The following is a 19,062-nucleotide window of genomic DNA, read 5'->3' as shown; positions in this document are numbered from 1 at the left end:
AGCCAAACACAGCACAGAGTCCAGCAATTTCGTATTATGGCCTCTCAGATGCTTGGCAACTCCCAGGAGATTTATTGGCATGTGTGCTGTGTTTGGCAAGTCACAAGCTGCAGCCCGCTCGACAAGCAGAAGTAATTGAAATGATCGCCCAACCCATTCAGAAGGCTAGCAGCAGGTAATGGCAGATTAACACACGGAATATAAAGTAGCCTATTAAAGGCCAATTAAGCACCTGAAATCATATTAGAGACTATTCACTTCAACCCTCTCCCAGCTTAACCTTGCCAGCCAAATATAAGCATTCTGTTTTCCATATGCATCCAGACAGCAAAATGCAGAGGGTTGTAACAAGACAAATCCAGCACCAGAGGGGGAAAGAGAGAGGGGCAGAGGGGTGGGTGGGTATTGTTGGAGAGGAAGAGGCTTGCGGGGCTGAGAATACAACTTTACTCACAACAAAGGGCATGATTTTGACCTGAAGCTTTTTCTGGAGAAGAACCAAGAGTCATCTATGTTCTGGATGGGGCAGAAGGACAGAACAGGACTGGAGGTAACCATGTGTTGGTAATCCTAAACTGGAGTGTTACCCCAGTACTCCGACTTCCAAATAAGCAACATCCTTTTGTTTTTAATGGCCCTTAGAATCTCCTGGCTGAGGTGGCCTCCTCACCAAGTCTATTTCATTGCAGGGTGAAAATACTGTCGAGTGTAGTTGATCAGCAGAGGCAGGCCTACCCAGATTGCTCCCATTGGTGTGATCAGGTGCAAAGGTAAGCATGAGCAAAGGAATGTGCAGCAGCACAAGTCACGCTGGGTGTGATTTTCCAGTCTGCCATCAAAACACAGGTCCATGTTTCTACATTTGTTGCGGTTTGACCTGAAGTGCTTCTGTTATGAATCAGTCTCCGCAGATGATGATGCAGACAGGCTTTATTCACCAGCAAAAAGAGGAGGGGAAAGAAGAAGAAAATATATTGTGCAGTCAGGCGGAGTCCCCCAAACCCCAGGCAGCCCCTGAGTGGAATAACGACACAAGACAACGTGCTATGGGATTAAAATTAGGCCACAACCTTATTAAGATTCAGGTGTAGGGAGAGCTTGGCTCAGGCATTGGGCATTTATCCTTCCCAGCTCCCCAGAACATATGTTCAAGCAGATAGCCCGCCCCACTGTTCACCGCCGCTGGAGGGGGAGGGCAATGACAACCTCTGGGCATATGGCCAATGCCTCCCCCAAGACCCCTTTAACAGGAACCCTGGTATCAACGCCGCAATGGGGGCGTGGGGTCACTGTCCCACGCCCCCCCTTTTATGAAGATGACTAAAGGATTCCGCCCAAGGCCTGCAACCGTCAAAGTTGTGACGTATTGCTACGGGATAGGCGAAACCTGCCAATGCAGGGAAATTCCTTTCTGGCCCTTCAACAGCGGCCTTGACATAACAGTGCCTGTGTACCTGTGGAGAAGAGGTTAACCTGCAAAATGAAAAGGTTGATTGAGGGAGTGGAGGGTGGGAGAAGCTCTGGAGCCCAAGTGGTGCTTCCCAGGTATGTAACACCTTCTATTGTGTGGGTCTGTGTTCCCTCCCTTTACCTGGCCAATCCCCCTGGCAACACCTCCCCCAGGCAGGATTAGGCAGCTGACTGGGTAGGTGGAGACCCCAGGTATCCAGCCCAGGAAAGTGAAGCCAGCCTGAACTACCAGGAGCTGCTCTGGGATCCAGGCGGTTGCACGTGCCCACGCAAAATGCGCACCCTGTTTGAGGCGGGGAACGGTCATTGTTTGTGTGGGATGTGAAACACAAGAGCAGTCAAGTACAACATCCCTAGAGTGGACATAAAAGGGGATGTCTGGACCAGCCAGTCGGAACTTCCTGTTTCTCCTAGGCTGGGATAGACTTCCTCTGCATGTGACTAGAGGTGGGCGTGACCTCACCTGCCCGGGTAACAAAAGAGCAGGCCTGGTCAGCCATCTCTCTCTCTCTGACCACATTCCTCGAAGAAGCAACATCTGCTTAGCCTAAGGACAAAGGGGCTCTCTCCTTATGGGATAGTTTCCAGGTGTATATTACTTTTGTAACTTAAAGTCTGCCTTCTGGGATCCAATTGTGAACAAAATGTGAGTAAACTCTTTCTATACTTTTACAGAACACTGTGTCGTGTCTGTCTTTTTACGAGGGACTAAATGGGGAATTACCAAAAGGAAAACTTATTTTAGAGCCTTTAGCGAGCCTGAGCAAATGCATCCACTGTGCAAGTTTAAAAAGGGGAATGTTACTCTGCTAAATTGTAGAACTTGTTAACACAAGTTGCAAGTTAGAAAGGATATAATCAAACAATATATCCTCTCTTGCATCCCTGAACATTCCCACAGTTTGCAACTACAGTACTGTAGAAAGCCTAATTAATCAAGAGGTACATACTCCTAAGAAAAAACTGGACTGGTCAAGACAAATGCTCCCTTTTAATCCCATTTATTATTCATTTGTGTTTTTCCTGCCATTGCTTCTGTTTCTGATACCAGGTTTATTTGCACAGTTAATGTTAAGGGATGTTCTTCAGTACGTCAAGTCAAGTGAAATCTGTTGGGGGGTAGAACAGAGGAACTGGGCAGGATTTGGTTGGGGGAAGGTCGGAGGAGGGCAATTATCGGAGGTAAATGAGCACTTCATCTGGACTCTACAGGGACAGAAGCAGTGCACCAGCCTAAGTTGAGTAAAAGGGCTCCTTGCCATAGCAAAAAGTTTGAACCTGATTCTTCAAGGCTGTGTACCTGCTCCTAGATCAGCTCTTCTGTTGACCAAAAACAGAATCTGTCTTGTCCAGATTCATAGGCGCCGTATTCATGGGAGCCACTCCTAGGGGCCGATGTCCCTTCGGCCCTCCCAATAAAATATTTGGGGAGGAGCAGGGACTCCCAAAGTTGATGGACATTGCCATTCAATAGGTGTGCATGTCCCACTTCTTGTGATCGATTATGCAGGGCAGGACTTCCCTGCCCCCCCCCGCCAGTATTTTATTCAAGTTGGCACCCCTGTCTAGATTGAAATTCATGGAGCAGGATTCACCATGAGACTGTGCAAATGTGTGGGTTGCCAAAGAGGAGTGTATGGCCCACTTTGCTTTTCTGTGGTGCTTTTTACTGCTGAGCCAAGATTTGGACCAGTGTGGCGTCCGAACTTGGGACTCATGGTTAAACGCTCTCCTCACTAACTACAAGCTGCATCCAACCCTGCCCTCGTCCCAAATACGCCTGGGGTGAGGGTGGCGTGGGCAGAACGGCATGCAGGGAGAGGAGAAGGGAGACGGTTCTAGCTGGTGAGCTAAAATACTTGCACTGACATAATTATTATTATAATTTTTTTACACCCCACACTTTTCTCTGGCAGGCCTTGAGGCAGCTTCCAGATAAAAACAAGAACTGCTGAAAACATAGGAAAAATATATAATTAATAAACAATTAGGCATTGATAGTATTCAAGCTATACAGATATATAAAACCTGCAGATTCAGGTTGTTACGAGTTGCAGGGGGTAGGCTGTATGCCTGAGACCCCTTCTAATTTCTGGATCCAGCACAGATTTCAGTTTCAGGAATAGCCAGACTAGATTCCTGGTGAGGTTAATGACCCTCTCAGTATAGGCCATTAAGGTAACAAAGGAAGTGGCTCTGTGCCAGATCACAAATGGGTAGGCTCCCCTCCCTCAGCTTGCTGGTAGTCAGAAACAGAAAGGCCAGATTTGGGAGTGGAGTTTTGTGAGGCAGCAGGTAGAAGCTGGCAGGCTGCAGGCAGGGCAGCTGGGAGACAGAACCATGCCTGATTTCTGTTGCAAGACCCACTTAGGGTGTTGATGCTGTGAACCCCTCCATCGCAAGCTCAGCTTGTATATATGTATAAATAAACCATATATAATAAAGACACCACAGTCCACCGTGCCTCATTCCAAAGTACCCCTGGAATGTTGCATCGCTCGGAGATTAGGGTGGCGTGCAACAATACCAATAAAGCAATAAAACAGCCCTTTAACTAAAAGCTGTCATTTCCCAAAATGCTGTTGGAACAAGAAAGTCTTCAACTGCCAGCGGAAGGACAACAAGAAGGGAGCCAGGCTAACTTGGAAGAGTTCCAAAGCGGTCTGGAAGCAGCCATCTCCTGCATCCCCACCAAGCAGGCCTCTGAGGGTGGCAGGACTGAGAGAAGGCCCTCCCCAAAAGATCTCAAAACCAGGACAGGTTTCATATGAGGAAGTGCGGAATTTCAGATATGGCATTATCTTAATAGCATAACGGTGGATTCCTCCCATCTATTCAAAATGCCACATAATACAGGAAGCAGCATTCACACACCAGCCCCGGTTTTTAACTTTTAAAAAGTTAATCCCCTCTAACCTGAGAGAGCAGAGTATCAAGTGTCGTATTAAATAAATAAACCACGTTTCCCAAGCGAATCACTGCACTTGCTTCGGTTTCTCCCCTAAGTTCCTGTTATTCCTTCTTGCCTCTGTGTCTTCCCCATCTAAACAGATGCTAACCTTCACTGTGTTTCCTCTTCTTCCTGTTGATATGCCAAGGGAAACATAAAACGTGAAGTAGCGGCTAGCTTCTTTATTGGCAAACACAGTGGAAAATAATCTGGAAGGGGCATCTAGCATGTCTGTAGGCAAAGTTGACTTGTGCAGTCCAGCTGTTTTTGAGGGTTAATGCTTTTCCTTCACCCTGCAGTGGTTACAGTTGTCAGATTTCATGGTTTGACCTCAAGTGTCAAGTTTTAGGCCCATTTTTTTTTTGCAAAAATAAAAATAAAAATGCTTGTAAAATGTGTATATCAGTGAAAATTGCCTACGGAAATGTTCCAGAGGTCCGAGTACCTCTCAAAACGTGCTCTGACAAAACACAATGCCTGAATAGTGCTGATTTTTTCATCTTTCCCAAAATTGTTTTAAGTAAGAAGACACTGTGAAAGAAGGTGCTTCAGTTTTAGTAGCAGATTTAAAAATTCTTGGACTTCATGGCAGGGATGGAGTTTCCCTGTTTGTCATGGGGCCATTTTAGATCTCTCTTTTACCATGGAAGCCAGTAGGCTTGGCTGAAAGTGAACATTCACAGTTCAGATTAAAATAGTGGAGAACTATTAAAGAAGCCGGGAAATGCTGCTGTGTGATTGACAAACACTCAAGGACACACGCTGCTCCTCATCTGCAGCTAAGCCGTTGCTCCCGCTCTCACTTTGCCAGCAAAGGGTCTTACCTCATTACACATGGCTGCAGCCTGCAGTGATAAAAGTTGGTCAAAACCCGTACAGTTCATCCAAGCTATTAATGGAAACTGTAGCTGGCAAGTTTGGACTTGCGTCTCTGGAGCTTAGTTTGTAATTAGCAGTACTTAGATAATGTGCTGCAAATCCTCCTAATAAATTATCTGGGACTGCACTTTGTGAAAACCACAGATTGACGCGGAAGCCTCTTTCCCTGCAGTGTAGTTGCTTATTATGCAAAACTGAGCAGGCTGCAAAATTGCAAGGAACATAGCCAGGCAGTTGGATGGGGTTTTTTTTGTTTTTTTTTAAGGCTGAACATGCAACTGGAAATCCAGTTGTCACGACTGCTATATGCTGCTTCCAGAATCAGAGGCACCGTACCCAGGGGCGTAGCAAGGTAAACTGGTACCCGGGGCAAACCCCCCCCCCCCAGGCATGGGAAGGTCAGGTGGTACACGGTGCAGAAAATTTCTTGTCAATCCCCCCCCCCCCGCAAAATGGTTTTACATTATTTCATATTTTCTTACAAAGGAATAATAACAAGTAATAATAATAAAAAAAATTAAGTCTAATTAGATGGCTTTCCACAGGGTTAGCGTTGGGAACAGTAAGTGTTCTCTGAACTGAAATTCCAGCCTTCATGACATAGGAAAACAGCCAAGTGAACAGCTATTTTGGTGGAGGAGGGTCAAGATATTAACCTATATGCATGAAATTTCATATATAGCTATATAATCCCTAGTATAGTAAGATAAGACATTCGGAGCAGGCATTTTAAAAAAATTCCAAAAAAAATTGTTCCTTGATAATTTGTCATCCCCTCCGTTATGGAACACGGGGCGGACCGCACCCCACCCCCCTTGCTACACCCCTGACCGTACCTCTGAATACTTGTCACTGGAGGACATCAGGGGGCAGGGCTGGCTCAAGGCAGTTTGACACCTGCGGCGAACCACAAAATAAAGCCCCCTCCCGGCCAGGAAAGTAGGGGTGAGTGAAGATCTACATCAGGAACAAGGGTTCCTGGTGCTTCGCAAGGCACCAGAAGTTGCGCCAGGGGCCCTGCGGTGTGGGTGCTGAGTACCCACAATTTTGTTGTGGGCACTTGGGCACCAAGAGCCTCCTATAGTTGGCTCCCCTGGAAGGGCCATAGCTCAGTGATAGAACACCTGCTTTGAACACAAAAGGTCCCTGATTCAAATCCTCCGCATCTCCTGGCAGGGTTAGGAAAATCCCTTGCCTTGAGTTCTCGATTAAAAGAACTGATCCTGAATGAAGTTATTCCTGAACCTTTGGGCCTTGCATGTCTCTACTAAGAGTTGGCAGCTTTTTAAAGGCATTAAACAACTATAACTATAATACCTTAAAATTCGTAAGGCAGATGGTAACTATTTAAAAAATAATTAAATTTGCAAGCTGGTCCTGTGTCTTACTAGAAAAAAGTCAACAACACGAAATGGGAAACACTGATATTATAGCTTCAATATGTTCTCATTCTTGGTAGGGCTATTCCATACAACATAAAGCTGCGAATGTAAAGGCCTCTCTGAATAGCACCGGTGGTAGCCCGGCAATTTTTTCTGCTAGAATGACCAGAGGAAAAGCATGTCCTGTCTTTTGAATAGTAGCATACTGTTACATTTTATTGTCTCAAGGCAAATATTAAAAAATGTAGTATAAACACCAAACACTTGCAAAGTTTTGAAAGCCAAATTCTTATCCAATCTAATCACACAGTTTCTTACTTATTCCTTTAGTAGAGTTTGGATTTGGATATGATATCCTGCTTTTCACTACCTGAAGGTGTCTCAAAGTAGCTAACATTCTCCTTTCCCTTCCTCCCCCACAACAAACACTCTGTGAGGTGAGTGGGGCTGAGAGACTTCAGAGAAGTGTGACTAGCCCAAGGTCACCCAGCAGCTGCATGTGGAGGAGCGGAGACATGAACCCGGTTCCCCAAATTACAAGTCTACCACTCTTAACCACTACACCACACTGGCTCTATGTCATAGGGCTATTCCAGTCCCGCTAGTGTCTTCAAACCTGTAGTTAATCCTTATATAGTCAATAAATTTACTCCAATCTCCTTGGAATTTTGATTCACCTGGGTTCTGGATCCTGCAGGTCAGTTTTGCCAATTCCGCATAGTCTGTCATCTTCGTCTGCCACTCCTCAATCGTTGGTAATGCCCTTGTGGTCTCTTCCAGCTCTATGATTCTATGATTCTACTTTTGGGCTAAAAGTGTCCTCGCCTCGGTTGAAGCATACATAAATAGTCTCTGATCCTTCTTTGCAATCTCTTCTCCCATTAAGCCCAGCAAAAAACATCTTTTTCAACTCATTATAAATCAGTTCCCAAAACGATTTTGTCTTCTCGCATGTCCACCACATATGGTAAAAATCACCTTCCTTGAATGCCAAATTCTGTTAACTTCTGTATTCAAAACTTGCAGTCCTTAATTGGGCGTTTAGCTTTGTTTTTGTATAAAGAAGAGTGTCAATGAAAAAGCAAATGCCTTTTGCAAAATGCTTGATTGTGTTAGATTGGTTGGTCCTGGTTTGTGTGCTCTGGTATGCACCTGCAGGAAAATGTCAGTCTCTGGAATCTTTTCTCAGAAGTGGAAGAGACAAGAGTGTGTGTACCGTAGTTGAATTTTTCATTTGTATTTTTGGAAGAAGAGGAGCCAGGGTGAAAGGACTGAGGGACAAAAAACATCTGATGTTAGAAGATGCTTCCCAAGTACCTCGTTTTCTTTCAAATATATTTTCAAAAGACCCTAGACATTTTTGTTACACCTTTGCCATCTGTCTTTGATTATTTTCAGCTTATGTGTTATTTTAGTTGTCAGTAGGTGGAGGGCTATAGACCAGTATGTTCAATTCAGGCCATTTTTGGAACTATTTTTATCTTTCTATGAATCACCTTGGTATAATAAAAATTAGATGCAAAGGGAAATGAAAATAAATTCCAGAGGGAGAAGCTGATGACATATAATTTAAAAACAGAGTCGTGAAGGTGAAGAGAACAATTATAGCAGGAGGGTAAAAACACTTGGGTACTTGTGGAAGAATGTACTTTTTGCTCATAAGAGTGAATGGATCAGATTTCTAAACCGATTCACACAAATAAGGCTTGCTTGAATAAAGAGGATGTACTCAGATGTTACATAAGTACCGGTATGCATTGCTTGAATACGGTTTAAAATTTTGGCTAGTAAACTGACATCAAGCTACAGTTCCCCATTTCAGATGCAGTTTGGAGCTGTAGTTCAAGTTAACCAAGGCTGGTGTGACAAGACTGGCATGCAAAGGGGGGAGGGCATGGGTTCAATGTTTATTCCCAGCTTCTGTGAATTAGAAAGTCCAAAATGTTACATTCAAATTGTGTGTTTATGTTTTAGTGAGCTGTTTACCACCACAACCCCAACAACTTTTTCATTTTTAATCACCCGCAGTTTAGATCCCATCATTTTTTATGGGAAGTTTGGCTTTTGGCCTCAGTTAGCTATTTCGCCGCCTATTTTGCTCCAAGAGATCCTCTTGGAGGAGTGCAAGAGCTCGCCTTCAGCGTAACTTCCATCCTGCTGCTGTGCAAGGCACTGAATGAGTGGTTACACCACCTTCCAGGCTTGCGAACTCTAGGGGACTGAGGTGTCTTCAGCCCCCTCGATATTTGTTGGAAGGGGGCTGGGCCCCCTCAATGTTGAGGAAGAAGAAGAAGAAGAGTTTGGATTTGATATCCCGCTTTTCACTACCCGAAGGAGTCTCAAAGCGGCTAACATTCTCCTTTCCCTTCCTCCCCCACAGCAAACACTCTCTGAGGTGAGTGGGGCTGAGAGACTTCAAAGAAGTGTGACTAGCCCAAGGTCACCCAGCAGCTGCATGTGGAGGAGCGGAGACGCGAACCCGGTTCACCAGATAACGAGTCTACTGCTCTTAACCACTACACCACACTGGCGGGACCAGTGTACGGTTCATGTGCGATGCACAAGCACAACACATGGCACAGTTTGGGTGGCCAGTTCCTCCAGAGCACTTGGCCTCCTCCAGACGTCGCTATGTCGCACAGGCATCATGCGTGACCTCACATGTGTGTGACCTGTTGTCAGGACCCCTCAGCCTTGGGGGCAACCTGGCCACCTTCACCACCCCAGGCTTAGGATTACAACCTTACTTGAGCATAAGTCTTAGGCCACACCCCCAACATACATTTAAAACACTCTTATACTACTGGAGTGGTGGACTCTCACTCACTGAAGGTGTTTAAGCAAAGACTGGATACCAGCCTATCTAGGATGCTGTAGTTGCATCCTGTATTGAGCAGGGAAATCAGTTTAGCTGAGCCCCAAACTCCCATTCAACTCTATGAGGACTAGCAAAAAAAAAAAAAGTCTCACTTTTTTTTGGTTATAAGGAAGACGTTGACAACTTCATTTGCAGAAATGTTAAAGCAAATTAATTGCATGATTCAGCCTTCGCTGTGATAGGCAAGAATGCAACTTCCTTCTTTGTGGGATTCGTTATGAGGCCATAAAAGGATATGATGTTAACAAAGGGAGAAAACTCTTCAAGAGAGATGTGGTTGAGAATCATAAACTAGTATAAATCTAGTTAATCTTCAGGAGCAGATGGTGTTCATCAGAGGGTTCAGAAGGCTCTAAACTCTAAGGTAGCAGTGCTACTGACAAACATCTGTAATTGATAATCCAAACCAGAAACTCTTCTCGGGCGCCTATTAAACCGTAACCACGGTGCCAGTCTAAAAAAAAAGCAAGATTCACAGATGAATCTGTGGGTTTGAAAGCTCGTAATTAACTTCCAAGAAACCATTTCAGAGTAATCCAAGGCAGAAGAACCATCACATGTTGGTATATAGTTACATAGGCAAACCAGAAACATGGACTCTGCTTTCATTTCTCACTATCTCTTTGTAGTTACTTGAGAGTGGGGGAGATTTAAAATAGGAGAAAGGAGTGGGATGAAATCTGGGAAATATCATCTATAATCTGAAACCCAATATGCACCCTAATCTTACGCATGTTTACGTGTAAGTAAGTCTCCCTAAATTCACTGGGATTTATCCTAAGTGAGAGTGCAAAGGATTTCAGCTCTCATCTTGAAAACTGGCCAAGCACTGAAAGGGTGAATAATTAGTAGGAGACCCCAGAGCCTGCGATAAAATGAAGGAAATCTGCCTAAAGAAGTATATTCCTATCACATTTTTCATCTGGCTCCCTGGAACTGGTTAGAATAGGCTGGCCAGTTCTCTTGAAGCCCAGATCCTAAAATGTGGAGGGGGGGGGGTCGTTGAGCTACAGAAGGAGGCTACTTGGTAGACCAAGGGGTAGAGTCTGGTGGAAAAAGGGCAGAGGCTGTGGTCTGTGGTGTGGTCACAGGATGGCATCTGGTCAGTCAGGGAAAGTGTCTGGTTGACATGGTGGGGAGGAAATTGCAGAAGCTCTCATGCCAAACCAAAACCCCTTTGATATTGGTAGGATTGCCATACTTCAAACAGTGACAATCTGGACAAAAAGGTTGTTTACCTTTTTTTAGTTTTGTCCAAAGTTGCTGAGCTTTTTTGCCATTTTTGAGCTATTTTATGGGAAATTGGCAAAAATGGAAACATTCTGCCATTTCCATTATTCCAGGTATGTCCGGCAAATTTTTGACATATGTCAACCCTGTGAAATAATAAGTCTTCCCTCTAGAGATCACGAGGAAGCGGCTAATGTCCTTGAACATCAGGTTAAACCCATAGACATGGCAACACTGGGTGGGTGCGTCTTTTGATAGGGGTGCAAAATTCCAGCAGAGTCACTAGGCATTGCGTGCAAATCATTATCTTTTCAGAAATATCCCCTTCTGTTTGTCTTCTTGGAATGGCTATTTTGCCTGGAAGCAAACACAGAAGTCCTTTCCAGAGCAAAAACACCTTTTGAGTGTGCTCTAAAGTAGTACACTATTGTCAAAATGTGGGAGCTAGGATTAAGCGTGCTTTTGTCTTTTCCATATATCCCTGTTCTTTGAGCACTCTCTGAACACCAGGTACTTTGGATTCACAGAAATACATTGGTGGCAAAAGGATAATATTGCAATTATGGAAATGTGATGTTTCCCACCCCCACCACATCCAAGGGAATGTCTGATTTTGTGATATGTCACATTTTGCATTAACAGGGTGTCGGGGTGGGGGAATCACTTATTGGCTGTTTCCACTCTAAGCCTTGTTCACTAGCAGTGATGGCACTAGAAATGTTTTTGTGAGGTTTGGAGCTTTCAGGGTTAAATAAGCTCAACAGTACGCCCCTCCCACAGGGATGTGTCACAACATCCGGGGTATCTGCTGTATGCAATGCCTATGTGATTGATGTGACGCACTGTTTTTGGTCAGTCTTACTTTCACTTTTGACTGAACCGGAGCGGAGATGTCATCCGAGTCTTCAGGAAAGTGTCCGTGATTTATATGCTTGTAATTAAAGCTTGCTTACTTTGAAACAACCCAGACGTTGTGGAATTTATTGCTGGCACAAGGCACACATACCATTGCGCAAGAAGAAGAAGTAAGAAGTTTGAAAAAACTCTGCTAAAGCACTGGAGAAGCAGGAGAACGCAGAAGGAAGCGTAGCTGGACACCACTCCAAGTGCTAAACTGGTTTTGAGGCTTTTCCAGTTAAAACCAGAAGCCCAACAGTTTTTCAGGTGTGCACAGAAGGGACAAAGTATATTTCTAGGTGGGTGAATTCCATCTGGTTCTTCCATCTTTTCTCAGACTTCAAGAAGTCTGGCTTTTTCTGAAGAACTAATGATGCAGATAATTACTATTTTGTCTTCTTAAAAGGGTGGGCTTTTTACATGAACAGTGATGTACCAGGAAAGTAGACCTATCACAGTTCACCTCATAGCTGTCAACCTTTTCCCGTTTTTTGCAGGAAATTCCCTTATTATAGCATTGGGGAACAGCAGGGAGGGTTGGCAGCTATGCCACACATCTATGATAACATTTGCAGTGGGTGCCAATCTTGTGCCTGTAATTGATCTTTTAATTATTACCGTACTAAAACGCTTTCCCAGCTCCTTTCCCTCATAAAACAGAGGTATTGACATCATAATACTATAGTTGGGTTGGATAGTGTTATGGCACTAAATCGTTAGATCAGTGTGGTGTTACAGTGTTGTACCTCTCTTTTATGCGGGGGTGGAGGGGCAGAACCTGGAAAAGTAATTGAGTGATAATTAAAAGAATTTAACAAAACCAAAGCAGGGTCAGAATGATGGCACTCTCACCATAAGTGTTATACTGAATGTGTGCTGAGATGCAAATGGCCCCGCCCACAGCAGCTATGACACGCCCACTAGCATGGAAAGAACAAAGGTAGGTGGGGTTTGCGCCACCAAGGAGAGGCCTGCCTGGATGGGTGCCTCCCATCTGCTTGGGCTGGCCTTTGACCCGCCCTTGGCCAGGGAGGACAGTGGAAGGCTGGCCGGGGGTGGGGCTAAGGCCAAAGAAAAGAGGCTGTCCCTTTCGGCCAAGCCTCACTTGGTTTCTTCCCTCCAGGATCACCAGGACTTGGATCTTCAGGAGCGTGTTTCTGGCGGCTGGATTGAGGTAAGTAACCGGTCTTTCTTTTCACGCTTCTTTTAGGCGGCCTTTACTCTTCCTGCGGTGGCGTCCCGGAATTGTTTTGGCGGCTGGGGAGGGGCATGGGGGCAGGATGTGGCGCAGGATGGTGAAAAGGGATGGTGGTGAACATCCCCATCTCTGAGCGGCAGACCACTCCAGGGGTTCCTGCGCTTAGCTTGGGTTCAGTTTGCGTGGAATGAAGACGGGTGTCTTTGGGATATTTGGCTTTGCTTGCACATAGATGCCAGGATGGAGCCTTTCACGGCACTAACCCTCCAACCGATCTAGCTTCCAAATTAGCTTCAAATTTCTGGGTCCAGCTCAGAGCAAGACAATCTCCTGCCTCTCCAGATTCCAGCATCCTCCCAACTCACCAAACGCAACCCCTGCCACCAGCCTCTATGTCTCCATCTTGGGATGACGGGGCATCCCTCCAGGGAAGTGTGCAGAGATTTCCCTTACTAGCTTACTTTCCACAAACCGAAAGACCTATTTCCCTTTTTAACAAAAATATTATTTCTTCATTTTTCACAAATTGATTTTTTTACACATTTTAACATAAACCATAGTGTTATCTACCCCCGAATGCTCCATATTTTGCCTATCCTATTCTATACATCCATTTTAACCTATCTAACTAAAAATAGTCCTGCTGGCTGTTTTAAGTCCCAAAAGAGTCAATAAAAAGTGTAGAGTCCTCAAATTCACTGTCAGGTGGAGGGTTGATGTTGCAGATGTCGTCTTCAGGGCGGCTCCTTTCCCGGCTGATGACATTCTTGCGGGGGTCTTCTTTTCTCCGGACGTCTCCTCCCTAGGCTCCAGCAGATAGGCCGCCGTTTCCCATCGTGGTTTTGTTCCATGCAGGAAAGAGAGAAAAGAGATTGTGTTAGAAAGGGTATTAAATCTCATGAATGTTAGCCCCTCTAGCTGCCCCCACAATAATCTCCGCTGCTGGTGAATGAAGCATTAAAAAAGAAAGAGGCGTTTTCTAACAAAGAAATGGAAGAAAGTTGCTGCTGGGGGGTTGCCTCCCCCCCCAACTTAAGAGGATGGGAGAGAGGCCTGCAAGGAACCGGACCCTGGGCGTACTCCAGCGACTGGGGGAGCTCCATAAAGCCTGCCTGTCCTGGGGGCGCGACCCCTAATAAAGGGGAAACAACAAAGGTAAGACCGTCACTTTGGGGGCGGCACTAAGGGGGTGGGACAAGATCGTGGGCAAGCCCCCTTGTGTTAACATGACTGTTTCAACAGGGATGGGGTTTAAACTTGGGTGGGTGCTGTTTGATTTGCAGGGTGGGGTTGTTTTAAATGGTTGTTAAATGTGATATGTTGATTTAGATTTTGTGTTTGTGGGCTGGAGTGTTTTTTTTCGGGGCTTTTGTATTGTTTATCAGTGTACATACATTAGTCTTGTGGCTATTTTTATTATGTTTTTATTATTTTCATTTATATTACGTTCTGATATTTTTATTATGAATTTTGTGAAATGATTTTTTAAATCTTTTTAGACTTGGTGTTGTGAACCACCCTGAGATTCCAAATCAATAAATAAAATCAATAATCAAAAACAACATCGACAAAAAACACAACAACAACAACAACAACAACAACAACAACGAAAAGGTTTCCTACCGCTACGTACGGAGGGTCGTGACGGCGGCACCACTCCTCTTGGTCGATCCTGATGGCGTTGATGTTCCTGGCGCTGGTCTAGACTGGATCCCGCGGAGAGCTGAAGGTGGTTTCTTTTAGGCGGGCGTTCGGCTGGGCCGCAATTGCGGCCTTTTCTCTTCCTGCGGTTTTGGCAGCGGGGGAGGGGCATGGGGGCAGGATGGTGAAAAGGGACGGTGGTGAACATCCCCATTTCTGAGCGGTAGACGACTCCAGGGGTTCCTGCGCTTAGCCTGGGTTCAGTTTCCGTGGAATGAAGACGGGTGTCTTTGGGATATTCGGCTTTGCTTTCACATAGATGCAAGAATGAAGCCTTTCACGGCACTAACCCTCCAACCGATCTTGCTTCCCCCTTACCTTCCCAGGGATGCCCCAGGCCAAATCCCTGGGTCCAGCTCAGAGCAAGACAATCTCCCGCCTCTCCAGATTCCAGCATCCTCCCAACTCACCAGACGCAACCCCTGCCACAAGCCTCCATGTCTCCATCTTGGGATGACGGGGCATCAAACCAAAAGACCTATTTCTCTTTTTAACAAGAATATTATTAATCATTTTTTACAAAATGATTTTTTACACATTTTAACATAAACCATAGTGTTATCTACCCTTGAATACCCCATATTTTGCCTATCCTATTCTATACATCAATTTTAACCTATCTAACTAAAAATAGCCCTGCTTGCTGTTTAAGTCCCAAAAGAGTCAATAAAAAGTGTCCAGTCCTCAAATCCACTGCCAGGTGGAGGGTCGATGTTGCAGATGTCGTCTTCAGGGCGGCTCCTTTCCCGGCTGATGACATTCTTGCAGGGGTCTTCTTTCTCCAGACGTCTTCTCCCAGGCTCCAGCAGATAGGCCGCCGTTTCCCATCGTGGTTGTGTTCCATGCAGGAAAGAGAGAAAAGAGATTGTGTTAGAAAGGGTATTAAATCTCATGAATGTTAGCCCCTCTAGTTGCCCCCAAAATAATCCCCACTGCTGGTGAATGAAGAATTAAAAAAGAAGACTTCCGGTTCTACCGCTGGTTGCAGTCAGGTGCACTCTGAGGAACTTGAGCCCTCGGAGCGTCCACTGGGTTAATAGGGGGTAGCGGAAGACAAGCGCACCCCCAAAGAAAAAGGGCCAAGAGGCAATCCCGGTCCAAAAAGGTTGGTGGTGCCTGTAAGGGAACCTTGCACCCCTCGCCCGCTGAAAGCAGCAGAAAGCGAGCGGGGGGGGGGGTTTCCAGGGCACAGAGATGCGAAAAGAACAACTTACCCGGTGAGAAGCCTCGACTCTGGCGCAGCCGTGATGGTAAAATTTCCCTTATTTACACCTGAACTTTGATTCGGGACGTTTGGGAACAAAGCCTTTTATTGAAAAAAAAGAAAGCCCACTCCGCGGTATTCAGAAAGTCATAAGGACAGTAAATGAACAGGGGAAAATAGATAGAGCAAGCAGAGAGTGGGGGAGTTTTAAATTAAAAACGGAAAACCATACAAATGAACGTTGCCGATAAACCAAATGAAATAATTTAAAAGAAAATAACAAAGGAAAAAAGTTGGGAGCCATCGTTATTGCGGCAAGATTAACGAGTATACAAACAAAGAATGGAGATACCTGTAGAGTTAAATTGGGGAAAGAAAAGAGAAAAAGCTAAGGAAAGGAGCTCCGCGGAGAGCAAACAGCAAATAGTGGAGGGGAGGAGAAGAAAGGAGTGAACAGAAAAGAATAGAGAGGCACTAAAATGGCGGATACCCCACATTAGAAGTGACTAAGCGACAAAGAAGTAGGAAGTAAGAAGGAAGTAGAACAAAGAGAAACACACAAAAAAGAAAACAGCATTGGAGCATAGTGCAAGATACAATGACACCTAGTGGGGACTTTAAGGAAAGACACATACAGAATTGAAAGCTCACCTCCCAAAGCAGCAGCGCCGAGTGGATGAAAGGAGCGTTACAGCAGTGCTGGGTAAAAAGTCACCAGAGAATGAATGGAAAAGCAAAAGAATTAACAACTTTAACACAAAGGAGAAGCTCTACGGCAGGCCAGGAAATGGATCTGAAAGAACTTATTTTGAGTTTAAAAGAGGACATGGGGGAAGTAAGAAAAGACCTTGCAGAAATTATAAAAAAAGAGAGATGAATGAGAGAATAAAGAGTTTGGAACAGAAAGTGGAGAGACTTGAAGAAAAAATGGATTTGAATGAAAAAGAAAAAGGAGAATTAAAACAACATCCGAAGGAAATAGAGATAAAAAATATAGAGACAAATGGAAATAACAACAGAAATCAAATCCACAGCAGATAACAGCACTAAAAAATTAATGAAAGAAAAAAGAGAAGGGAGAACAGAACTGGCCAAAATAAGAGAGGAGATGAAAATATGTAGGGTGACACAAGAAGTTGAAAGTGACGCTCTTGCTATGATGCAAATGCAACTTCGAGATAAGACATTGAGATTGAGAAACATCCCTGAAAAAGAAAATGAAGACACAACCAAAATGATAACGGAAGAATTAGCAAAATGGCTGGAGGTGGAAGAGATAGAGATAGAAGAACGCATGGGGAAAGCCTTCAGAGTGAACTCAAGGAAAGCAAGAGCTAACAACTGGCAGGGCGACTGTCTAGTGACATTCACCACGAGTTGGCTGAAGGACAAAATTCTACAAATGAAAGGGAAAAAGAAATTAAAGATAGGAGGAGCTGAAATAATAATACTAAGAGAAATCCCGCCGAGGCTGAGGAGTATCCAGAAGGATTATCCTTTTCCTACAGACATGTTTTGGAGGAAATATTGGCAGGACTTGGGAGGCGAAAAGACCAAGGGAATGAAAAAAATACAGCAGGACAATGGAGAGAGAGAAGACAACGTAAAAATGAACATCTTACCTAGAATTCTATTCCTCTTCCAAATGTTACCAGTTATCAAAGGGACGACTCAATTTAAGGAATGGCAGAGGGTAATATCCAAATATATCTGGCAGGGCAAACACCCAAGAATAAAGCACAAGTTATTGGTTGATACGAAAGAAAGAGGGGGGTTTGGCCTGCCAGATTTGAAAATATACTTTGAGTCGTCCTGTCTGATATGGTTGAAGGAGTGGATGGTGTTGGAGGACAAAGAGATATTGGATATTGAGGGATTTAACAACAGATTCGGGTGGCACTCGTACCTCTGGCAGGATAAAGCAAAGGTCCATAAAGAATTCTTAGCGCATGTGTTCCGGAAACCATTGTATGAAGTGTGTCAGAGAAATAAAGCACTATTAGAGAGGAAAATGCCAAGATGGTTGTCGCCCACGGAAATCTTGACGGTAAAAAAAACTAACATAGGAGAGAATTGGCTAGCGTATGATGATCTTTTAGTAGAGTCTGAGAAAGGATGGAAAATTAAATCATACGAGCAGATTGCTAACAAACTGACAGGTTGGATACAGTACCACCAGGTATATAATTTATTCAATGAAGAGAAAAGAAAATACAATTTTGATATAAAGAAATCTAAATTTCAAATTGAGATATTGGAAGGAAATAGAAAATTATTGTCAAAGATGTATACTTTTTTATTAGAGTGGTTCACAAAAGATGAGGAGGTTAAAGAGGTCATGATTAAGTGGGCGATTGATTTGGGATATAACATACAATTAGAAAGGTGGGAAAAGCTGTGGAATCACCACATTAAATTTACGGCCTGTACAAATCTGAAAGAGAATTTAATGAAAATGATGTACCGTTGGTACCTAACACCAGTTAAAATAGCCAAAATATATAGGAAAGGCAGTAAAAGATTAAAATTTATCTCATGGAATACTAACAGTTTAAATAACAAAAAGAAAAGGAATAGAATAGGACATGCTTTGAAAAAATCAAATTGGGATGTAATCTGTCTGCAGGAGACACACGTGAACAAAAAACATGAGAAGGTATTAATCAATACAAAATTAGGATTGGAATTTATCATGGCAAATGAAAAAAGAAAAGGGGGGTGGTAATATATGTGGAAAGGAAATGGGAACCAGAATTAATATGGAAAGATAAAGAAGGAAGGGTTGTAATGGTAAAAATAATGGCAGAAGGAGAGCAACTTATCTTAGTAGGAGTGTATGCACCTAATGGATCCATATTGGAGTTTTTCAAAAGTTTGGAAAACAAGTTCTTAGAGTTTATGGATAAACAAATTATCATTTTGGGTGATTTAAATGGAATAATAAATCCAGAGCTAGACAGATCAAATACCAAAAAGAAAGGAAGGCAAAATAAATTGCCAAATAGGTTTTTTTTTTAAATGATGGACAACCTAGATTTGATTGATACATGGAGATACAAATACCCAATACAAAAAGATTACACTTTCTATTCCACAACACATCAGTCTGCAACCAGAACTGATGGAATATGGGCTTCCAAGGGGCTAGTAACGAGAATAGGAAAGGCAGAAATAAAACCAAAAAGTCTAGCTGATCACAATCCAGTAATGTTAATCTTAAATGAAAAAGATAAAAGCATAAAGACTTGGAGAATGAATGTCTTCCTGTTAAGG

The sequence above is a fragment of the Lacerta agilis genome, chromosome 14 (genome assembly GCF_009819535.1).
Source record: "Lacerta agilis isolate rLacAgi1 chromosome 14, rLacAgi1.pri, whole genome shotgun sequence".
Lineage (NCBI taxonomy): Eukaryota > Metazoa > Chordata > Lepidosauria > Squamata > Lacertidae > Lacerta > Lacerta agilis.
The sequence above is the reverse complement of the archived record's forward strand: the minus strand, read 5'-3'. Positions refer to the sequence as shown.